General features: G+C 42.8%; 1 protein-coding gene across 1 annotated transcript in view; it reads right to left on the reverse strand.

Moving 5' to 3' along the window:
* The window catches only part of LOC145416421 (uncharacterized), a 166,419-nt gene extending 141,319 nt beyond the window's left edge, over positions 1-25,100 (reverse strand). Inside the window, exon 1 of the mRNA XM_080285369.1 lies at positions 25,042-25,100. The gene's annotated coding sequence lies outside the window, so the exon portion shown is untranslated. The remainder of the gene's footprint in view (positions 1-25,041) is intronic.
* Positions 25,101-25,959: the final 859 nt, after the last annotated feature.

Raw genomic sequence — 25,959 nt, forward strand, 5'->3', positions numbered from 1 at the left:
AAAAAAGTGAAAGTGAAACCTGAAAATATAATCCGAAACAGTCAGTCCAAAAATGATTATTATTTTTCACGTAGGGGTTCGGTGCAAAAAAAAAAAAAAAAAAAAAAAAAAAAAAAAGAATGAAAGAAAAAAAACTGACCCCAACTTCCGCCAGAATCATTGGCAAAATTTTGAAGCTGAATCTAGTCATGGAGGTATTATTTACACACACACACACACACACATACACACACATATATAGACATAGACACACACACATGTATCCCTCTCTATCTGTCAATCTGTCTATATCTATTTTGTCTATCTCTTTCTGTGTGTGTGTGTGTGTGTGTGTGTGTGTGTGTGTGTGTGTGTGTGTGTGTGTGTGTGTGTGTGTGTGTAAACAGGAAAAACTAACATAATTCCCCATCGTACAAATAATCGAAGGTAAACCCATCAAATTACACACAGGTAATCGACATAATCACCTGGTTTACCTGCGCTCCTCATTATCTTACACGCATGATAATTAACCTTCTCTATTTTATATTCATTTTACGTTTTTTTACTCTTACTACCGTTAGAGGATATATATATTTTTTTTCTTTCTGATATTGATGGTGTGTGTATAGCGGTACGGGTGTAATTTCTGTCATCATTAACGCTTCTTTAATTATGCATTTGTGATCGTTACCTGTCAAGATTTTCGCCCTGAGGTCAACAAATCAGTCCTTAACCCCTTGACGCCAGTGACTTATTCTTTCAATATTCTTCCTACACCCAGACGATTTTACTCAGCTTTATATGATACTTCTTCGTGACTAGCATCGCATTTTAGCGTTCATCGCTTGTTACAGCTCAGCGTGCAAAGACAGATGGAAATTTTAGGTCAAGTTTAGGTGAACAGAGTATAGTCAAATCAAGCCTTCAGTCTGACTTACATGCCCATCCATTGAGCTGAAGGGAGTTAGGGGTTTTTGGCAGGTTAGAATGAACGCACTATAGTTTGTAAATTGGCGTCTCATCTTAACCATTACATTTCTCCAAAAGGTATGAATATTTCTCTTGTATACTGCTCACTATTACTCAGAGAATCGGCTACATCAGCAATTGCTAAGAAAAAGAAATCTTTACGTAAGAGTCTGTGTCTAATATGTAAACTAATTCGCTAAGGAAGATGAGCTACGAAGTCTTTAAAGGCCACGGAAACACGGGTCTTCCTCTTCATTTTTTATTCTCAGCTTGATTTATTTTTACTGCTGTCGGTATCATCCCTATTGTTTTAAGGATTTTTATTTTTCTCAGGGTTTTTGTCTGTCTGTTATTTAGGTAAGCTTTCTCTTGGCTTTCACTGTTCTTTTTTCTCTTATGTTGGTTTTTATTTCGCACAGAAGTACTGGATAATCATGCTATGTGTGTGTGTGTGTGTGTGTGTGTGTGTGTGTGTGTGTGAGAGAGAGAGAGAGAGAGAGAGAGAGAGAGAGAATGTTCGAGATAAAATTCACCATACTCCACCTGTTACAACGTCTCATATTTCCATGGTGTTCTGTCTATCTATCTATTGCCAGACGCCTCAATCCCGTTTGGGGTGGCCACAAACAAATCGCCTCCAAGTCGCCCTGTCCCCCGCCATTTCACTGCCCTGCTCCCAACTCACACCTACCTCTCCACCCCATCCCTCCATCTCATCCTCGGCCTCCCCCTCCCTCTTCCCCCCTCTACCTCACTCACATACACTCTCTTCGTCAGTCTTTCACCCTACATCCTCTCCACATGGCCAAACCACCTCGGTGTGTTCCTCATAACGCTTCCTATCACATCCACATCAACACCACAACGCTCCTTTATATCCTCATTCGTCAGCCTGTCTCTCCATGTGACTCCACAGACTCCTCTTAAATAACTCATTTCCACTGTTCTCACTCTTGACTTGGGTCCTTCCAACAACGTCCAAGCTTCACTTCCATACGTTAGAGTTGGTATCACAATACTGTCATGTAGTAACTTTTTCACTTCCATGCTCACTTCCCTGTTTCTTATCACTGCTTTCAAAGAACCAGCAACCTTTCTTCCCTGCTGTACCCTTTCAAGCACTTCACCCTCCAAACCTCCATCCTTACTCATCACACTACCCAAGAACTTAAACGTACTCACATTTTCCAATTCCTCACCATCCAACCTCGCTGTACATTCACTGACTTCACCTCTCTCAAAGACCATCAGTTTACTCTTCCCTACATTCATCTTTAGATTCCGTTTCTTACACACTCTCCCAAACTCATCCACCACGCCTTGCAGCTCCCCTTCGTCTTCACTCAACAACACAGTATCATCTGCAAACAACAGTACAGGGAGTTTCCAAACACTATCCTCTCTCACCAGGGCCACTCCAACATCCACTACCCTACCTTGTACCATGGTGTTACTAAGCGTAAATTCCTGTCATAAATTAAGCAAAACACAAGACATTAAGCATACTATTAAACTCAGCATATCAAGGAATGAATGGATAAGCATAAGACTTAGACAGTTTTCCTGTATAATTCATTCATTGTTTTGTTTATCATCACCATCTACTGACGATTTTATTCAGCTTCTCAGAGGATTTTCTAAGTGGGGTGGAGTGGTTAGAAAAATATGTTAGATTTAGAAATGATTCAGTGATTTTAGTGATGAGTCGTTGGATGTGTGATTCTGTTTTGTAAGGTACATCGCTTTGGTAATTTTGCGTTTTCCTTTCCCCCCATTTTTTTTTTTTATCTTACCTGCCGTAGTGATAAGAATGTGACTAGCTGATGATGATGATGATGAAGAGGAGGAGGAGGGGTAGGAAGAGGAAAAGGAGGAGGAGGAGGAGGAGGAGGAGGAGGAGGAGGAGTATGTTAGCAAGGATATTGATGCTAACGACATTAATACGGTGAGCTGCTGAATGACAATGAATATGCTGATGATAATAGAAAAACTGGCGACAATGACGAGTGATAATAATGACGACGATGACGATAATAAATAACGCTAATGCACTCCCCATCCCCACCTCTCTTCACCTTTACAATGCATGGAGTGAAAAGTACAGTCCAGGGCTGTGATGCAAGACACGTGAGAAATAACACGCTCGTGATATAACACCTGAACCGAAATGCCACATGTCTCATCTTTGACTCGAACCTCCCCTCTCCCTCCTCCGCCTCCTTCCTCCACTTCCTCTTCCTCCCTTCCTCACAAGAACTGAGGGAGGCGGAAAGTGTAGAAGTAAGTTAATAAAGTGTAGAAGTAAGTTAATAAAGGAGAAGTAAGTTAAGAATAACCGAGAGCCAAATTCAAGATCCGTTCATTTCCTTCTAGTCTGGAAATTCTCGTAAGTTGAATGAAAAGATCTGAAAATAGCAAAAAGAAAATAAAAAATACACGTTACTGAATTGAAGGTGTTAAGGGGCGAGGTACAAAATAAGCAGCTAAGGAACAAGTTTTACGAAATATCCTAAGTCGATGAGAATACGGCGCATATTTACTCACTGAAAATAAGTCGCCGTGGAAAAGATGTTACGAAATATCCCAAAGCAACGAGAATACGACCCATATAGCTGCTACACATCCGTCCGGATCCGTCGTAGAGACACCTGGCCACCTAGTTAGCAGAACAGTCTCACCTGCACTGCCTGAAGTGTTGGCCGGAGTCTGGCTAACTTTCTCTCCCTCCACGGCACACACACACCTGGCTAAGACTCCTTCCTGATGCCTACTTACCTGCCTGCCTATCTCTCTGCTGCTTACTTGCACATCCCTCTGCCTACCTGCCTACCTGCCTGCTTTAGCTCCTTCTGTGATGCTTTTCTGCCTGCCTACCTACCTACCAACCTTTCCAAGCTCCCTGCCGTGTCTTTCTGCTTCCTTGCCTCTCTGCTGCCTGCCTGCACATATGTCTGCCTGCCTGCCTAAGCGCCTTCTCTGATGTCCTTCTGCCTACCTGTCTGCTTGCGTAAGTGCTGGTTAACTGTACACCTGACTGCTTGCTTGCTTTCTTGATGCCGTCATGTCGAAGCTACTTTTGTGACGCCTGCCTGCCTCTGACCCCTTCTCCTGTCTCTGTTCCTTTCACTCCACCAGTTCCTTGCCTACACTTTCCTGAGCTCTCCTCCTGTCTGTTTGCCTGTCTGTTTATCTGTTTACCTGTCTCTTCCTGTCGTTAATCTGCTTGATCATCTTTCTCCTTCTCCGTATCACCTCCAGTACCTGTCTTGCCTACCTTAAACTCGACACACACCTGCCTGAGCATCCTTCCTCTTTTTACCTGTGTGTCTGCCCTTCTGCCTGCCTTCCTACTTACTTTTCTGCCCATCTTCCTGCCTACCTCTCTGCCTCTCCGTCTTTCCCCCACCGTTTCCCTGCCTGCCTTAAGCATGCCATATACCTGCCTACCTTCTTCGTGCCTACTTACCTACCTGCCTTCCTGCTTACCTGCCTTTCAAGTTCTCTCCTTTGATATCCTCTCACTACTTCCCTGCCTAGCTTAAGGTCGACACACATCTACCAAAGCCTACCTGCCTTATTGCTTCCTGCCCTCTGACTCACACCCTTCTCCCTTCCCTTTCTTCCCCTTCCTACACCTTCCTATCTACCTGTCTTCCTTCATACCTGCATGCTTCCTTCTTTACCCAATACTTCCCTGGCTCTCCCCCATCCACCTCCCTGCCTACCTCAAGCATGACATACCTGCCTCAGCTTCCTGTCTATTTTTTCTTTCTACCTATTGCCTACCTGTCTTCCTTCCTAACTGCATTCTTCCCTGTCTTCATTTTTGTCTTCCCCTTTGTCTTCCTGCTTCCCTTGCTACCCTCTTCCTTACCTACCTTACTACCTTCCTGCCTAACCACCTGCCAGCCTCAAATTCCTCCTCCTGCCTCTACCCCCATCACTTTCTTCGCTACCTTCACTCTTTGACTGCGATGATTGAATTTTGGTGGATTGTTTAGGATACAACCAGACGATTTTATTCAGCCGAGGGAAATTTGGGCGGGCAGAGGGGTGGGGAGCTGGTGGCCAAGTGGTTAGGGAGGTCGTATGAGTACTAAAATGACGCGAGATTAATCCCAGGTGGGGCAGGTAAGAGTTTGATTACCTGTATATCGTAAAAACAGGCTATAGCATATCCTGTAAATGGACGGTTGGTATTAGCGGCCAAGTGGTGATATGCGAAGGTGTTTGGTGTTTCATTCAGGCCATCACCAGACGATTTTGCTAAGAGATAGGAGAACGTCGCAGTCAGAGGGTTAAGCGTCAAGCCATAGCGTGCGTAACTTTCTCGGCCTAAACTAAAATGTCAGGCTAGATCTCTCTCTCTCTCTCTCTCTCTCTCTCTCTCTCTCTCTCTCTCTCTCTCTCTCTCTCTCTTATTATGTAAAGTTTCTGTAGCGATGAGAAAATTTTTGAATTTTTTTTTGTCTACTGTAGAGGCGTCATACTGTAGTTCTTTCACCTTAACCTGGCCTAGATTTTCGTCCATTTGCAGCAGATTTCACGTAGCTCAGAAAAGGATAGTGCTACGGTTCTACACCCTTGCCATAACACTTCTTTGTGACTAGCATCATAGTCTCGTGTTGATTTATTGTTACGAGTCAGCAGTCAAGATGGAGAGATGAGAGTTTTGGGCCAAGTCAGAATAAAAGGAGTCTAATTAGTAGCGTGTAGTATTTTTAGCAATTAAGAGACACATTTGAAGGTCAGCACTAACAATCTTGCTAATTTCGGAAAAAACTTATACCATTTTCACTTCAACTTGGCTCAGATTTTTGTACCCTTGTAGCTTATTTCACATGGCTCAGTGGTAGAAAAAGGCAACACTACTGCTTAACATCCTTCAATTAGCACTTCTTCGTGACTAGCATCATAATCTCGTGTTCATCTCCTGTTTCAGCTCATTTTCAGGATGGAGGGATGGCAATTTTAGGCCAAGTTAGAGTAAAAAGGGCATTGTTCTGTTATCCCTTGTAGTACAGTCTTTTTTTTTTTACATCTGGTACGAGTACTTACACACACACACACACACACACACACACACACACACACACACACACACACACACACACACACACACACACACACACACACACACAAGCTTCACAACTCCACACAAGACCTCCTCCCTACCCCTCACCCTCGCACCCTAGCCCCCAACCTTCCTCCCCCAGCGTCGTAGCTCCCCCTACTGCCTCCCTAACCATCCTCCCCTAGCTTTCCATCCCCTTCCAAGCCTCTAGCCTTTTGACAGCTCCCTAACTCCTAAGTCTCACTCCTCTATCTAGCCCCCTAACCCCCTCCCTAACCCCAGCTCCACCCCCTCTCCCAAGGTCCCCCTCGTTTCTCATCAAGTCTCCCTCGCCCCATTTTTCACGCTCTCTCAGCTAAACACACCTTGACACCTTGACATATTAAAGAGGTAACGCACTCTCATCTCGTCACTCGCACTCTTAATCTCTGAGGTAATCTTAGCTTGGGAGTCACACTGAATGAAAGTCTGGGGGAGCAAGTACAAGGACGGAAAAATCTGCCCCAATTTCACCATTATTTGGAGGGGATGTGACCGCAAATTCTACCACCATTAGTGCTTGGAGATGCACGAGAGAGAGAGAGAGAGAGAGAGAGAGAGAGATTAACACAAAATCCTGCACGTAAATCTGAACTTCAAAAAATAAATTACGAGAAGCGAGCGACACACACACACACACACACACACACACACACACACACACACACACACACACACACACACACACACACACACACACACACACACACACACACACACACACACACACACGCAAACTAAATATGTGCAGGTGACTGAAATCTACCTGTACCCTCAATAAATGGAAAAGGTAAAACATGAATATTCCTGACACGCCCAGCCCAGCACTAAAACCATTGACAGTGGGGGGGGGGGATAATTGAGGGTGGAGTGTTTGGCAGGGTGGGGGAGAGGGCAGGGGGAAGGGGAAGGGGGAAAGGGAGGGAGAGGGGAGGAGGTAGGGAGGTTGGGAGAAAGGGGAGGGAAGGGGAGGGGGGAGAGAGGGAAGTGTGACGTAGAAGGAAAAAATATATATAAGGGAGAATAGATGGTGAACTGGGGGAAGAGGAGGGAGGGGGTGGGGGAAGGGAGAGGGAAGGGAGAGAGGGAAATGTGATGTGGTGTGTGTGTGTGTGTGTGTGTGTGTGTGTGTGTGTGTGTGTGTGTGTGTGTGTGTGTGTGTGTGTGTGTGTGTGTGTGTGTGTGTGTGTTCTGAAAACAGTAAGATTGCGGCGAGGTGCAGCAGAGAGTAAAAGAGGTGTGTGGGGAGGCTTGTGGGTAGCGTGGGAAGGCCAAATGATGGTGTGTGTGTGTGTGTGTGTGTGTGTGTGTGTGTGTGTGTGTGTGAGAGAGAGAGAGAGAGAGAGAGAGAGAGAGAGAGACAGAGAGACAGAGTATAAATGCTGAATAAAATCGCTTAGTAGCTGCAAAAATATAAGTGTCCACGAGTTGAAGTGGTTAAAATGAAGATGACGTAAACACTGAGGAGGTTAAGAAGTTGGGTATTTTCTTAAAACCAGGGAAGCCCTTTCTTTACGTTCCTGGAAAACATCATCATGACCAGAGCTGCGGTGGAGAGGGGAAAAAGTGGTGGGGTGGGGGGAGAGGGAGGTAAGATTGGGGAAGTGATGGGGAAGTGGAAATGAGGGGGGAAGACGGAATGATGGATGGATGGATGGATACATAAATGGAAGGAAGAAAAGGCGGAAAGAAGAATGGAGGATAGGAAAGAAGAAGAAAGAAAGAAGGAAAGAAATGAGAAAAAGAATGCATGGATGGAAGAGAAGGAGGAAAAGGCAAGAGGGTGGAGAGGAAGGAAGATTGGATGCTTGGAAGGAAGAAGGAAGGAATTGAAAAGGAGGTTGAATGCAGAGAAGAGGAGGGGTGGAGGCTGAGAATAGAGGGGGCGGAAGGAAGGAAGGAAAGAAGAAAGAAAGGGCAGGAGGAAAGAGGAATGAAGAGAGGGATTGGGAAGGAAGGAAAAGGGAGAGGGGGAGCAGAGTGAATGAGAAATAGAGAGGAGGGCGGTGGGAAAGAAAGCAAGGAAAATAGAAGGGGAGAAGATCAGAATAGAAAGAATGGAAAAGAGAACACTGCTAGAGAGGAGGGAAAGAGGGAGAGAAGGAAAGCCGGAGGCAGGAGGAAGGGAAGGAAGGAAGGAGGTGCGAGGGGAGGGAACTGGAAGGGTGATTTGGGGGAGAAGTAATGAGGAATGATTAACTACTATGCCATGAAATATGGGGAGAAGGGGGAGGGGATGGAAGATGGGACGCATGGTGGAAGGGGGGAGAAGAGAAGGAGGTGTGAAGGAGGGGAAAAGGGGGAGGTAAGAGAATGAGGGGAAGGGGAAGGAGGAAGATTATAGATGAGAAACAGAGAAGGACAATACGAAAATGTCAGCAGGGGTATGGCGAGAAGTATGACGGGATGGGAGGAAAGAGGGAGGAGACTGAGATGGAAGGCTAGAGAAGTGTGAAGGGAGAAGAAAAGGGAGATCAGAGAAGATAAAGGAGGAGGATGGGAGAGATGTAGAGTCAGGGAAGGAGAAAGGGGACTAAAGGAAGACTGACCAACATGCGAAGAGGCGATGCGAGGGGAAGGGAAGGGGGGGATATGGAGGCTGGATGGAACGAACTTGTGGGTTAGTGATATTCAACCTACGATAAGTGGAACAGCGCCTGAGGGTTGGCTTGGGAGGGCCGCTTTGACCTTGTGCCTTGACGCCGGAGAGGCAAACCTTACCAGATGACGCTTCAGACGTGGTTAGTGTCGGTCTTTGATGGCGCGAAGGTTACGTGGAGCAGATGACGATACCTTCAACATTTTCTATTGTAAATATTTTCTGTAGACTTTTTACGCTTGAGATATTGTTAATGTTGGTCCTCGGTTGTGTAGATTTCAGCTGAACATACGTTTCAGATCTGTTCGCCTGTATATCTCCGCCAGAGACGCGGTTAATGTTGGTCTTTGATGGCGTGAAGGTTAATCTCGGATGACGTCGCTTGAGACAGTTTCTAAGCTTTTCTTCAATTGTGCAATTCTAAGCTAAGCATATAATGTCGATTCAACGTTTTTTTATATTGTATTTTTTGGCTTGAAATGTGGATAATATTATTCTTTGATGGTGCGACGGTCAAGCTAAGCCCGTGACGACAATTCAAGCATTTTCTACTGTTTTTCCTCGCTGGTGGGGGCCAAGGGTAAACAAAGCAGACGACGTTCAGAAGCATTCGACCTCCTTTACTACCAAATCTCTCTCCAGAGTTTGATATAAGAATGTATCGTTGGCCAGAGAGATGTTTCCTACACTAACTAAAACTATCGTGCACTGTCCAGACTAAATAAATAAATAAATAAAATAATAAAGAAAATGTGGGCATCGTATTGGCAGGCTGTGAAGAATGAATTACGTAGCTGGCATTTGTAAGTATTATAATTATTTTTTTTGTTCTTTGGATGGGCTTTGATGGTGGAAAGGCTAAAAAATTTCACTTGATTTATAGGACTAAATATTCTTGCTAAATTTAGGGCTAGATCTAGAAATCATGTTTGCCAAATTGCTAATAGTGCTTGTAATAATTTCCACGCCAGTGTTGAGTGACTGCTGGCTATAAGTAACTGAAATTTTGTTGTACTGTACTCACATAAAGAAATCGCGCATATTAAGGAGATAAAACAGTACTTAGTCTTTCGTATCTTCTCAGTAAGCACAATTTCTATAAATAAATATAATTCCTCCATCTGAACAAGTAATAACACTGTAGAATCATCACAAAATTAATAATTAAATCCCATGCGTTGATGTCACTTTAGACTTTCCCTATTCAGAAGAGAGAACTGATTTTTTATTAATCTTCCATGAATATAATCTTCATTAATTTATATATACTGTAATAGCCTGTCTTCTTATTGCTCTATTTCTCTTCATTTTGTACCAGCTTAGTTATTCAGCTTTTTATGATAATTTCACTAAAATGCAGGCGACCACGCACGCACGCACGCGCACGCACGCACGCACGCACGCACGCACGCACGCACGCACGCACGCACGCACGCACGCGCACACACACACACACACACACACACACACACACACACACACACACACACACACACACACACACACACACACACACACACACACACATTCCATCCTTAAGTACGTCACACCACTTGGCTCCCCCGTCTAATCACACAATCTTCCTTCAAGCACTTAACACCCCTCTTATCACTCAAAGGCATTCCACTTTATCACCTCCTGTCGCCTTAACAAGCCATTTCCCTTCTGCCTCTTCCCTCGTCTACCTCCTGTGCTTAGAATCAGTCCATTTAGACCTTTCGTACGTTTAGTTTCTTTGTATCTTCTTAGCTCATGTTTCGTAATAATTCATCTTCTTCATAGTCCTCTTTTTCTTCTCCCTCTTCTTTTCTTTCTTCTTCTCCTTTCTTTTTCTTCTTTTCTCCCTTCTTCTACATTTTTTCAATTTCTTCTTCTTTTCTTTCCTTTCTTCTTCTTTCTTCTTCTTCATCTTTTTCTTCTTTTCTTCTTCATTTATTTTTTTCTACGTCTACCTCTTCTTTTCTTTTTCCTCTTCTTTGTAACAAAAAATTTAGTTATTCACCAATGCAGTATACATCATTTAACATTTTTTTTCCTTCTTAGTATCAATTTCTTTCTTTTCTCCACTCCTTCACCATTGGCTTAGTCACTCATCCTTCTTTTCCTCCCACCTGTAGCATCGACCTCTCTGTCTGTCTGTCTAATAACCTTTCCCACTCCGTCCTGTCCTTTCACCGTCCTTCCCTTATCCTCCTCAGTAGGCCCAGGAGCCATTACGACCTGGGTCCCTGCGAGTTAAGGGTTTATGGGAGATAATTGCTGAAGTCGAAGGAGCGTGGCCTCAGACTCGTTTCGGTCGTCGATGAAGAGGGAGGAATAGATCGACCACCGCGACAATAGGGAGCCGACCGTCGCTATCACCGTCGGCATCTCTATTAGCCCGTATCGAGTTCTCCTCCCCCTTAATAGCCAGGTGAAGAGATAGCACGAACGCCTGTCATTTGATACTAGCCACACCGCAGAGCTGAAGGGAATTATTCTCATTAGCGATTTCAGTGAGATTTCGATGAGGCGGTAAGTAGTGAGCTAATTCCAAATCTAAAAGGACCCATATGGGCTATTTCAGAGGGATTTTCGTAAGACTGTAAGTGCCACATACACCATACTCTTTTTACTCGAACTTGGCCTAAAATTGCCATTTCTCCATCTTGAATAATGAGTTTTAAGAATACATTAATGCTAGTATGATGCTAGTTACAAATAAATGCCATGGAAAGATGTAGAGCAGTAGTACACTCGTTTTTCGTCCCTGAGCTAAGTGAAATAAGCCACAAAAGGAAAATCTGGGTCAAGTTAAGGTGAGAGAACTATAGCAGAAAGGACCGTAATTATATTCTTTTAGGTGATTTCAGCGCGGCAGTAGATGTGAAACAACGGCTCTTTTGTCCAGGAATATTAGGTGAGTCAATAAGTAGCGATCTTGGTAAGTAACTTGAGTGGTGTAGTTATTTCAGCTTAACTTGGCTCATGTTATTCTCTCTCTCTCTCTCTCTCTCTCTCTCTCTCTCTCTCGTACCCTTGAGCCTGACCTTTCTACTACGCCCACTGTCTGCCCAGGGTCACGACGCCACGCTGTCTAGGTTGCCTCGACGCCCCCTCCCCCTCCACTGACCCCCCTGACCCCCTCCCTTCGACCTCCTACGCCCTACCCCTGCCCCGTCCCTTCATCCCCCTCCCCCGTACTATCCTGACACCCCTTCCCTCCTTCTACTGACGCCCACCCCTCGCCCTCTGACCCCCTTCCCTTATCCCCTCCCTTCTTCTCGTGACCCCTACCCAGCGACCCCTTACCCCGTCTCGCCCCCTACCCCTCGGCCCTCTCCCCTCCTCCTCGACCCCCTGACCTTCTCCCTTACGCTCCTACCCCCTCCCCTCTCTCACCCTTGGCTCGCCCTTGTCTACCCATCTACTCTTCTCTGGCTAAGCTACTCTCTGCTACACCTCACTATCCTCAGGTTTCTACTTTGTTTTCTCACTTTACTTCTTTTTCTTCTGTCATGCACCAGGTCATTTCTTTCCCATTATTTTTTCCCCACTTCCTCCTTCGTCCAGCTCTTCATTTTCGTCTCTTTCTGTTCTCTTCTTGTTTTCTCCCTCTGTCTCTGCTTTCTTCTTTCTTATATCCTGTTCTTTCTTTAGTATTCTTATTTCCCTCTTGCTGTTTTCCTTTCTCGCTCATCTTCTTTATCTTCCTCTCCTTCTCCTGCTTCTCTCGTCTCCACCTGTACTCTCCCTCACCCTGTCTGTCTTACCCTATCCTTCAGCCACCTCACCCTGCCTATCCTCGCTCCCACACTCTCTGCCACACTCTACCTCTACTTGCCTAACCATGAGCTCTAACCTCTTCCTATCGCTGTCTAACCTCTGTCTGTACCTGCTCTTACGTCCTGTCCCATATTGTGCCTCTCCTTGCCTGGCCTTCAACCCTTCTAACTGCCTACCTCTGCCTAACCTGTGCCTACACCTGCTTCTATATCCACTCCTACACTGTGCCTCTCCTTGCCTCTCCATCACTCCCCCCTTCCCTGCCTAACCTCTATCATGTCTCACCTGTATTCTTATTCTACCCTATTTCTTCCATCTCTTCCTTTGTTGTCATTATGCTTTCATTCATACTCATCCCTTCACTCTTCTGCCGTTTCTGTCTGTCTGCCCCCCCTCCCCTCTCTCTCTCTCTCTCTCTCTCTCTTTCTTCACCCTGAACTCAAATTTCACCCTACACGACATAACCACAGGACGCCCTTGCCATGTCCTCTCTCACCCCTACTGAACCCTTTACCTAAATTTCTGTCTGTCTGTATCTCTTTCTGTCTGTTTGTGTCTCTGACTGTCTAGAAGGAATATAAATTAAAAGCCACCTTATCGAAGGCCGTAAATACTATCAAGAATTTATTTATTGTGTCGTACTGTATTTTGTTATGCTCTTTTACAGGAGAGAGATAGAGATTTGAAGAAGAATATTTGGTTAGGGTATGTAGGTATGTCGCTAGGTAGGTAGGTAGGTTGGTAGACATGTAGGTGACTGGGTGGGCAGTTGGGTAGGCAGGTAAGTCGGTAAGCAGGTAGATAGATTTGTAGGTAAGTGGATGACTAGGTGGGTAATTAGGTAGCCAGGTAATCTCAGACGATTTTATTCAGCTCAGGAGAGGTATTTTGTACTGGAGGGGGTTACAGCTGGTTCATATCAACCCCCTTTACTAGGATGCTATGTTAATCAGAAAAAAAAAAAAAGTGACAGTAACAAGATCTGGAAGAAGAAGAGCATTGACAGGTACTTTTTTGATCCTTATTAAGATGCTTTCACGTGTGGCGGCTTCAGGGTTTGTAATTATGGAGATCAAGGTAAATGGACAGGTAATTACAAGCAGCTCCCAGGTGCTTGTCTTGTTGTTGGCGATGCGGCTTCACCACCACAAAGTGACCAAAACATCCCCTAAGAGACTATCACTGTGGTGTGTGTGTGTGTGTGTGTGTGTGTGTGTGTGTGTGTGTGTGTGTGTGTGTGTGTGTGTGTGTGTGTGTGTGTGTGTGTGTGTGTGTGTGTGTGTGTGTGTGTGTGTGTGTGTGAGGGCGTGTTGCCAGGACTCCTCCCTGATAACGATCTCTCCATCTTTTTCACTGGCACAAACTCGAGGAACAAAATTCTATATATCTATTTTCTCTACCTTTTCCTATCACCAGATGACTAATCCCTGAGTTCATCCAGTAGCAGTATGACAAAAGCATCGCCAAATTGCACTATCATAGCTTATCACAAACCCATCCCACCATTCCAAGCCTCCCTGTTTTATTTACACTTACACTTTCTTCCAAGGTGTTCTCTATAGTACCTTAGATTCCTTAATAGCCATAACACTTAAGATTTTTATAGCCAATATGTTCTATGGCCTGTATTCTTGTTGGTTAAGGAAGCTCCCTAACACCATTTCCTTAGCGACTTATTATGCTTATTACACCTCACTGCCCTATTATGTGTTAAATAAATCCTCTGCATAAATGACCCACAAAAGCATATTGCCCAGCCAGATCCAAAATAAATCGCTAAGGAAGAGGTGTTAGGGAGCCTTGTTACTCGACGAGAATAGGAGCCTATGTTTTCAGTCCATTTCAGTGCATTCTTTCAGTTGGAGAACATCACTTTTTTTTTTTTTTTCGGAAAAATATTGTTTGTGGGGAAAGAGAATATTAAGGAAAAAAAAAAAACTGCTAATATCTGATATTGTTGATGGACAGTGTTTATCATCATCATCACCATCATCATCATCATCATCATCATCATCATATTCACCATAATTCTCACTTAAGAGATGGGGCGAGGTGTAGTCAAGAAACACACACACACACACACACACACACACACACACACACACACACACACACACACACACACACACACACACACACACACACACACAAAAGCAGGTATAGGAGTAAAATCGATCCCCATAAATGATTCACACACACGTAGTTAATGCTTTCGTAATATTGGCTGTAAACAAACAATACGAAAGACGAAAACCTTGACCGAAAAGTGAGAAGAGAGAAGATAAATGTAAATGAGAGGAATGGGAGACTAACCAAGAGTACCTTCCCATAATATTATACTTGTAAATCATTTTTGGGGTGTCAGTCGCACTATATTGATGTGTACCCTGGCTACACCCTCGCCTACACACACACACACACACACACACACACACACACACACACACATTTTATCAACACAACTAATCTATGCATCTATGACACATAACCAGACAAATAGACAGCTAATACACACACACACACACACACACACACACACACACACACACACACACACACACACACACACACACACACACACACACACACACACACACACACACACACACACACACACACACACACACACACACACACACACACACACACACACACACAATACAAGCCCAACCTCACAAAATTTCACAAACACTCACACACCCAAGTAACCACCTATCTCCTCACTCGCATCTTGGCCTTCAGATACGTCTTGGGTTACTCATGAGCTCCTTGTCAGATCACTCGTAAGAAGTTTATGTGGCACAGGCTATCCTTAACCTGTCGCATCCCTGTCTAGAGTTGCATCATCCAACTGACGGCATCACAACAGGCTGTCAGTCGCTTATTACGTGGAAAAAAAAAAAAAAAAAAGACCATCCATTTATCACCTGCCTTTATCCCATCAACTTCAGGATGCCATTTTTTTTTTATATATATTTAATGCAGATTTGAAAAAAAAAAGACCCATTGTAAAAAAAATACCTGTAGTTTTTGAAAGCTGCCGAAAACCTTATTCCGATTTTTTTTTTCGTATAATATTAAAATAGTTTGGAGGTAAGTATTAAACAGCAAAATTCACTTTCTGATTCAGAGAATTCACCTGTCACTTCTACATCTAAGGTTGCAACATGAGACTGACAGGGTCACAAGAGGCTGTCATTCTTATATATTACCAATCCCTTCCCCCCCAAAAAAAGGAGCTTTCGTCCATCACCTTCCCTTTAGCATGATGACGTCAGACTTGCTATACTTTTGCTGTTACCTGTTTCTTTCACTTAAAAAGGGAGAGCCCCCTAACTGATGAGTTAATGATAGCAGTACCTAACCTTTACTGTTTAAAAAGTCTATTCTAAGCAGTTTTAACAAGAATATACCTGTACTGTCAAAATACGTCATCAGGTTCAAGGAGGTCACCTGTCACTTCTCCACCTACAGTTGCATCACCAGACTCACAGGGTCACAAGAGGCTGTCAGTCGTGTACAGTATATTGCTGATCCAAAAATAGGTTTCATTCATCATCTGTCGTAATCTCTTCCGTTCAAGGACGTCATTTTTGCTTTATTCCCTATGTTACCAGACTATATTATTCCCTTTAAGAGCGCCCCCCTATTAAAGAAGTTAATGTAGGATGTATATAATTCCAGTTTGAATACTCTTGTCTAAGCTAAAGAGGATGGTCTGATGATAATAGGAACAAACTGATAAAATGCGTCATCTAATCCAAAGGACCAGCCAGTCATGTCCACATCCTGAGTTGCACAATCCGTCTGATAATCTCAACAAGCTGTCAGTCGTGTATATTACTAGGCAAAAAAAAAAAAAAAAAAAAAAAAAAAAAGGTTTCGTTTATTACCTGTTTCACCTCCTCCTGTGTCTCATTTTAGCCACAAACAAACGATTATAGCTTAGTATAACAGGAGAGAGAGATGCAAGCAGCTAAACTGAAGGGAAATACAATGCCAAGACCCTACATCACTTCCATAGCGGTTCTTCGCGACTAACACCGTATTCTCGTGTTTATCGTTTACTAAAAGTCAGTAGCGAAGGTGGAGATAGTAATTTTAGGTCAAATTAGAGTAAAGAGGGTATAGCTATGGAGTATCATATATGGAAGTGTAGTGTATAGTGGAAAAAAGACCAGTGTGCTCAGGGGGTTTCTTTCTCGAAATTACCCTTCATACTGCACCTTGCCAGGTAAAAGACAGGTAGATTGACAGATAAATTACCCGTTACCTGCAATTCTATAGCAACAACGCCCGTGGGTTTCTCAAGTGTTGACATCACGTCTAAGAATTCAGTACACAACAATACAAGAGGGTGGAGTGGTTGAGGTTGGGTACTTGTGTGTGTGTGTATGTGTGTGTGTGTTCTCTCTCTCCCTCTCTCTCTCTCACACACACACACACACACACACACATCCCCTGTACACACAAAACAATGGTAAAAGGTGGAGTGATGACCGTTTGGTACTTTCCTTTCTGTCTCCTGTCAGTTTGTCTGTCCTTACAATAGTAGAGGGAGGTACGCCCTCCTTCTCTCTCTCTCTCTCTCTCTCTCTCTCTCTCTCCCTCAAGCATACATTACCATCTATTATCAAATGTATAAAGAAATGACTGCGCAATATCTAAGCAGCTTTCAGTAATACATAAGACTCTGGGATTATTTAAGATGTTAAGCGAAGAGATGAGGGAGATTTGTTCAGTATGTTTTTATAGCTAAATTACTGAGGACATAATGTGATTAAGAAATTTTAAATAATTTCTCTCTCTCTCTCTCTCTCTCTGGCGCCTCGGAAATACACCTATTAAATTTTCATTGCAGTGAATTAAGTTTCATCAATTTCCTTTATTTAATAGTGCCAACTGCAGGAAAAATTTGTGATTATGCAACACATCCTTGATTCTGAGTAACGAAAAGACCAGTCATATAAACAAGGGTCCTCCACAAGCAATAGTGAAAAAGCAAGCAGGTATGAGAGCCAAGAGGAAGTCATTGAGAAGCAAAATGACAGGCAAATCCAATCAAGCAGAGGGGAGCCACAAGCATCTCGAAGAAAGACAATAAGCAAGAATAAGAAAGCAAAGGAGAGGATATTAACAGTACAAACAGAGACAAGCAAAGTCAGTGAAACAAGCAAAGGATATTCCAGTAATACCAGAACAAGCAACTTCAAGCCAGGAAGAATGAGGTGGCCAGATGTCACTGAGAACAAGCAAAGAGACAAGCAAATCCAGCACGCTAAGCAAAAGCACAGCGACACAATCAACTAAACAAAGCAAGCAAAGGATAACCAGCAAGAACTCCAAGTAAGAAACCCAACAATCAAGAATCAGGCAGCCCATAAGACCATAAAAAAAAAAGCAAAGACACAAGCAACACAAGACAGGGAAAGAGACAGTCCTCACGCCACTCCAAGCAAGCACACTAACAGTAAGAATGAGGCAGCATCAACCAAAGAAGCAAGGATACAAGCAACACAAAACAAGCAAGGGATAGACCACGAGCCAGTCCAAGCAAGGAACCCAACAATAAGGCGGCATCATCCAAACAAGCAAGGACGCAAGCAACACAAGACAAGCAAAGGATAACCAGTCCAAGCAAGCAAGCGGGCCAGCAAGAATGAGGCAGCCAGTAAGAGGTCATTAACTCTGCCTTTCTCCCGTGGCGGCGTGGGGACCTTGGGGCGGGCCTGAGGAGGGATGGGGGACGAGTGGGGGAACGTGTGACTGACCTGCTGACTAATGGACCAGGCACCTGTCTTAAAATTCCCTCTGATTTTTTTCCCCTCTTCACGTGTTTTCACAGCTTCACAAACTCTGACGAAGCACCTTCCTTCACCTGAATTTCTTCTTCTTTTCATTCCTTCTTCACTCGATTTCACAACTTCATTGTCTCCACCTAAATTCTTCTTCTTTTTTTTTCATTCCTTCTTCACTTGTTTTCATAACCTCGCTAACTCTGATTAAGCACCTTTTTCATCCTAATTTCTTCTATTCCTATTCCTTCTCTTTCTATTCTTCCTTCACCTGCTTTCACAGACTCACTACTCCTTACCAGGTAACTTTCTTCACCTTAATTTCTTCTTATTCTCATCCTTTCCTCACTTGTTTTCATAAATTCTCCACTTGTTTTTCTCCATAATTATTCTTATTCCTTGTTCACCTTGCCGAATGGATATTTTTGCTATTTGACTGATTCAAGAGGGTAGGCATTTCTCTTCATCTTTCTCCCCTCGTCTTTATTCAGCTTTATTAATTCTTTTTGTGGCTTTATTTCCTTGAGGCGATGGAGTGCCTGGGGGCAAAGGAGGGGACGTGCTGACTGACTTGTTGATTAATGGAGGTCTGATTCTTGAACCGCTTACCTAGACCTCTCTTCACCTCCATTAGTCATTTCTTTACCCGTCTCCATCCACTCTTATACATTACATTTATTTATCATCGTCTTAATGTCGTCTTCCTGTTGACTAATGGACAGCTGTGTCTTGGATGGATTGTACAGGTAGGCATCTTTATTCACCTTTGTTAACCTGTAATTATCTTCATCTGATCATGTTTTTATATGTTCACTTTTTCAATTTGCTTTTCATCTGTATCAATTCATTTATTGGTTTATCCTCTTTCCTTCTTCATACTGAAAAATGGACTCTTATGTGCTTGATTTCCATTCATTAGTATTTCCATTTTTCCATGTCCTTTTCATCATTTTTCAATCTTCATGTTGACCACTGAACTCCCGACTATTTGACTGACTGAATGATCACTTCGCTGACCACAACAAAACCCAAAAATAAACAAAAAAAAAGTCATCATATTCCCTCTACGACCATTAAAACATATGAAAACAATCTTCAGCCTTATAAGAAATCTCCAGCCTCATCAGAAACATCAAAGCTCCTGGAAAATTTGGGGGGCCTTCAGACAATTTTGTAAGTCTTAAGAGGTATGAGGAGGCTGTGTATTTGGCATAGGGTTCCTCTCAGTGTCCTTTATATCTCAGTCGCTTTGTTTTTTGGCCTCGAGTTGTCCTCTTTATAATAAGGAAAACATAAAGGTGTGTATGATCTGGAGGTTAGATATGCGAGGAAGGAGACGGACGTGGAGAATAGAACGACGATGATGATACTGGTGATTTTGATGGTGGTCGTGTTTACAGTCCTATTATATCTTTATCTAGTTTTATCAGTTACCTTTTTCAGTCAGGCTTCCATTTCATGCTTCTAGATCCAACCCAAGCAATGGATAATAGTCGGATATTGGTTAATGATGATGATGATGATAACGACAAAGAAAATGGTGATGATGACGATGAACATAACAGTGAAAAAGATAATGGTAACAACGAAAATGAAAAAGATGATGACAATGACAGAGATGATGATGAGGGAGATGATAGCAATGAAAATTATTACAATTATGATAACAACAATAACAATAATGATGGATGATTTTCAAGGTAAATTTTTCCATCTTTAGCCAAAAATAACATAAAGCTCAGAAAGAATGATCCAAGAGTGAAGGCCACATTACAGAGTGAGCTGAGAGTGTCACCCTAGCATGTCACTCTCCTTCACCCTAAGCACCCACACTACCTGACACGTTACTCCTATGCTCGACCACCTTCAGTATGACTTCACACTTCCTCTCTCACGCTACCTCCTTCAGTATCTCAGTTATAAATAGGATTCTCTCCAAGTCTGTTTGTATCTGTCTGTCTCAAGTTATAATCAGTCTTTTCTCCACATCTCTCTCTCTCTCTCTCTCTCTCTCTCTCTCTCTCTCTCTCTCTCTCTCTCTCTCTCTCTCTCTCTCTCTCTCTCTCTCTCTCTCTCTCTCTCTCTCTCTCTCTCTCTCTCTCTCTCTCTCTCTCTCTCTCTCTCTCTGACCACATAACCATCGGACACCTCTCTCTCTAACACATTCCAGTCTGACCACCAGAACGAAGACAGCACATCACTCTAATCACATTTCTTCCCGACACACTTCACTCTGATAAACAAAACCACCAGACACACTTAACACGGCCACTTAATAACACTGGCCCTTTTTGTCACGTTTTCTGACACCAATAGTAACCTCTTCACTAAGTTTATTTTACCCGTTAATTTATTTATACGTAATAAAATTTTCGGAAGATATTCTAATTCAACTTATAAAGAATCCGTAGCAATATGGAGGTTCAGTAATTTTACCTAACCTCTCCATGTCGAAACATCTATTCTTTTTCTGAGTAAAATTGACAGGTGGACGAATTAAAAAAAATAATGAGAAATATAAATGGAGGCTGTATCTGAGCAGTTTACAAAATGTATTAAAGTGAATGACAAAGTACAAAGTAGAAGAATATGATCAAATTTTCCGTCAAACTTCTCTTCAATACATTTCTTGCTTAGCTCCATAACTATGTGACTCTATTTGGCAACTACTACGACTGCCTTACACACACACACACACACACACACACACACACACACACACACACACACACACACACACACACACACACACACACACACACACACACACACACACACACACACACACACACACACACACTCCTGGCACACATCCCACTCAAAGGTTGGTAGTTCGTGCTTAATCATCAATGTATTCTGACTAAATATTACTAGAAATCTGACCTGGCTACAGCCATTTTATGATATGAAGGTCAGAGAGAGAGAGAGAGGGAGAGAGAGAGAGAGAGAGAGAGAGAGAGAGAGAGAGAGAGAGAGAGAGAGGATAAACTCACCCTGATAAAGCAAGCATTAAGAGCAGGTCGGCGTACAGAAGTGGGTAATTTGTTCATTATAATTACATATTCTTCACTTTGAGTTATTAACAGTTTTATTAATTTAGGGAGGCCTCTCGTAGTGAAGGGGTTAATTAAGGCCGTATCTAACCCCTCCAGTTCATAAAGTGTCCTCTAAGCTGAATAAAATCGTCTGTAGATAGTAAAGATAAAGAAGGTGTAAATTTGCTAAAAGGAGCTTTGAAGGTGAGAGAGGGTGGGGACGTAGACAAGGAGGTAACTCGGCCACGTAACGGGAGAATGAGTGGCTTGGAGGAGGAGGAGGAGGAGGAGGAGGAGGAGGAGAGGGAGGGGTAGGAAGAGGAGGAGGAGGAAGAGTGGGAGGGGAAGGAAGGCGGACGAGACAGAGGAGGGAGAGAGTTGGGAGGGGATGAAGAAAGTGGTTGGTAGAAAGTAAGGAGGAGGAAAAGATAAACAGGAGGAGGAGGTGGAGGCGGATGAGTAAGAAGAGGAGAGGGAGGAAGAAAATGGAGGAGGAGGAGGAAGAGGAGGAGGAGGAAGAGGAGGAAGAGAAGAGAGAGGTGGGGGAAGAGGAGCGTGTTTGGCATCTCAGTCTTACCTGTATAATCTCACCTACGTGGCCAAATTAACCCTTTCATTACACGTAACCACTTAATTCACGTACATACAAGACGATTTTGTATACCCAAGACGATTTCAAAGGCTTAATAAACCCCTCTGTTGCTCTAGGCCTCTCTGGGTATTTAATTCAAGCTTATACTAGACGATTTTCTTCAGATGAGGGAAATTCCATCAGTTGACTCATAATCTCGCCTCTTTTTTGATCTTTGTTGCTTGATATTGCTTTGCCTTATGCAGTAGACCAGTGGTAGTAAAAAAAAATACTGATATGAGCTAGTTTTACATCAGAGAGAGAGAGAGAGAGAGAGAGAGAGAGAGAGAGAGAGAGAGAGAGAGAGAGAGAGAGAGAGAGAGAGAGAGAGCAAAGTGGCGTAGTCAGTAGAGGCTAAACCAGATCTTCCCAACCACCATCAAACAGGAGTGGAGAAAGCATGGACTCTCGTGCCCAATAGCAATATGGCGCCCTCGATATGGTCTACCTGATCTCCCTGTGACATCTCCCTCCCTGTCTTTTTTATCTCCCTCCTTCCCTCCCATTCTCTCACTCTCTGTCTCACTTTCTGCCTCTGTCTATCTGTCTCTACCCTTCTACCTTCTAATCTGCCTTAACATTCCCCCAAACACACTCCAGACACACTTCAGACATGCATATTACCCTCACTTGTTCCTCTGACTGACTACACGTAACACTCTTCCATTTTTCTAGCCTAAGCATACTGGAAATCCACAAAGAAAATTATAATGCCATGTTTATAAGAGAATGCCCATCTTTTCTGTAGTATGCACCTCTCACATTGCATACTAAACCATCTTTGTCTTCTCCTCAGTGTAATCCTCCTTCATAGCAAAAAAAAAAAGTATAATTATTCCACAGTTAAATCCAGTCTACCTTTTCAAAAAAATCCTCACCCCTATAAAAAAAAAGAAAGAAATTGAAAATCCTGCTCATTTTATCAGGCTGACAAAGATAAGAGCCCAGATAAACATTCAAAAACACCCTATCAAATCATCGTCACATCTTCATTGAATAAAATCAAGAAGAAACAGTGAGAAACCAATTAAATCCATCCCAAACTTGCCTCAAAGAATTATCAAAGAACTCGATTACTTGGAAAAAAGATTGAACCAAAATTAAAATATCAGAATTATATATAGCCACAGATCAACAAATAATCGTGACATAATTACAGCAAGACGTATATACTGTATATTGAAAAACTAAATCCATCATAATCTATCATGCACTAAGGTCAGGTAAATCCCTATCAGCTCTAATACCTGGCCGAGAAAAGGTAACAGCTAAAATCAGTATAGTTACATCCCACCACACCATCATTACATTTGTCGTTGCAGCAAAGGGCATGGGCATGATTATTGCATGGCTATATTCATGCAACAAGCTAAGCAAGGAAATGTTAAACTCCTCTTGCATAACGGAGAGAAACGTGACCAATACTCGTCATGCGCCCACCCCTCATCATCATCATCATCATCATCTTCACATTTAGCCATATCTGTCCTTAACTCCTTCTCTACAGCGACTTATTTTTTTTATTTCAAGTTTCTCTACTGATGAAAGACTATTCCACTTTGAGGAGACTTGTGGTAGCGAAAGGGTAAAAATAATATCCATTTTTTCCTTCACTAGTAAAAGTCTCTACAAAGCTGAATATAATAGCCTGTCAGTAGCATGAACGAGAGAGAGAGAGAGAGAGAGAGAGAGAGAGAGAGAGAGAGAGAGAGAGAGAGAGGGAGAGAGAGAGAGACTTCAATCCGAGGACTTTTGGTTATTTTGTTGCACCTATAATCTCATTAGAATTAAATAAGCTATATCAAGTTAGAATAAACTAGAAGAGGTGACCATAGTGAAGGGGTGAAAGGAAGTTACGTGACCTGGCCTTTCCTGACCTAATCTAATCTAGCTTAACCAGATTTTGCACAGACGCCTTGAAAAACAAATGACAAAGCTCTCCAACCTGACAGCAAGCCACGTAACACTGGGTCATCGAACTGTCTCAACATGACTATCAAATTTAACCTGAATGTGCACTTAAAACACACACACACACACACACACACACACACACACACACACACACACACACACACACACACACACACACACACACACACACACACACACACACACACACACACACACACACACACACACACAAGCAAACACATACACAGTTACAAAATGAACATTAACTTAACAAAACACACACATTTAACTCAACAGAACACACACACACACACACACACACACACACACACACACACACACACACACACACACACACACACACACACACACATTACTCTCCTTAGTCCAACTTACACATCTCGTAGATAAAATGTCAGGCAAAAATAAGCTCTCATAACACACACACAATCACATAATCGCCAGTCTGTTCAATTTAGTCTTAAAATATTGACTTAAAAGTAAAATGTTTATCCAGTAACTCCTCACGTTTAACTTCCATATCTCGCGATCAAAATAACATAAAAATTGTCTTGATATAACAGGTCACCGAAAAATACAGGTTCTCTTACACCTAACGTCAGTACACACCAAAATTTGCACCAGAAGAAAGAAAGAGAGAGAGAGAGAGAGAGAGAGAGAGAGAGAGAGAGAGAGAGAGAGAGAAAGCCAATCAACCTTTCTTTTCGTCCAACTTTCCATCTCTCAATCAGTGACACAGACGGATATATCTCCTCTTGACTGCATATCACCTAACTGTTTTCCATTTTCTCACTAGATTTCTCTGACTTAGCTTCAACACCCAGTAGAATTAATGCCAAAAACCTTGTCCACCGCCTTCTAAGATCCATGTTACGTATCTTTCAAGGAAACTGGCACTTAAAATCAACCTTACACAACTCAACAGGTTACTGGATTAGCGTCTCACTTCTTACGTAGGTTTCTGAAATTTAACTTTAATACACATAAAAATAACTACAAAAAGCCTGTCTACTGCCATTCGAAATCCATCCAACGTTTCTTTAAAAAAAACTATCAGAACCAACCTGACAGCACAACAGGTCACCGAACTGTCTTCCCACTTCTGACCAAGCTTAACCTCAATTCACACTAAACTAACAAAAATTTTATCTACCGCCTTAACAAAATCCAGGTTCTGTAACTCTAAATAGTATATGGGATAAAGGAAACCGTCCTACCTGATTTATAGGAGATATAATATAAAATCCACGAAAGCCCACGAGATGTCAGATGCGTGTGGGAAGAAGCACAGGAGGGGGAGAGAGCGAGCGTCCACTCACGTCAACATCCACGCACAGACTAACGGGCCAGCTACCAGCCTCCCCACATTTGCCTTACCTGGTCCCTCCTTCTTCTTCTCCTCCTCCTCCTCCTTCTCTCCTTAAGGTTGCCAGTTCGTTGCCTGAGAAGTAGAGTTGTCGAGTGGTTATTTCCCCTTCTCAAATCAACCTTCATGTTAAACAAGTCTCAGTATTTCACAGTGTAAGTGAGTTATTTAGGTGAAAGATACATACATTCATCTGTATCTTTTATCTTCATTGTATCTGTATTTGTATCAGTCCATATCAGATCCACTGTAAGATTGGAGGGAGAGCGACAGCCAGAATCACCCCTTCTCCATGCTGGCGAAGTATGAATGGGTACGAGGTCAACGTAAGGAAGCTATTGAAAAGATAGTGAGTGTTGGCCAAAGCGGTCCAAGTCGGGCCAGATCTGTTTCATCCTCTCAACTCCAGTATTTGTGTGTGTGTGTGTGTGTGTGTGTGTGTGTGTGTGTGTGTGTGTGTGTGTGTGTGTGTGTGTGTTATTCTCCCATTTAATACTGGAAAATTGTACCCACATATTAAAGTTACCAAATCACCTGAACACACTTTCAGTAGGTGGGCAATACTCGTAATTCTTTTACTGGAACAATTTGCTGCTCTGTGAAATGAGGACTCAACCTTCACATACTCTAATGACGAACTTCCTCTTTTATGTGGAGGAAATAGGTCAGTTTGGGCTCAAGTGTAAAAAACGAGCATCATTTTTATTCCTTTTTATTCCCACGTCAAGAGTGATTTTTATTTCGTCTGAATCAAGGAGGCTTTATTTCC

Source organism: Coenobita brevimanus, chromosome 106, assembly GCF_032717465.1.
Source record: "Coenobita brevimanus isolate Jiangsu-jjx chromosome 106, ASM3271746v2, whole genome shotgun sequence".
Lineage (NCBI taxonomy): Eukaryota > Metazoa > Arthropoda > Malacostraca > Decapoda > Coenobitidae > Coenobita > Coenobita brevimanus.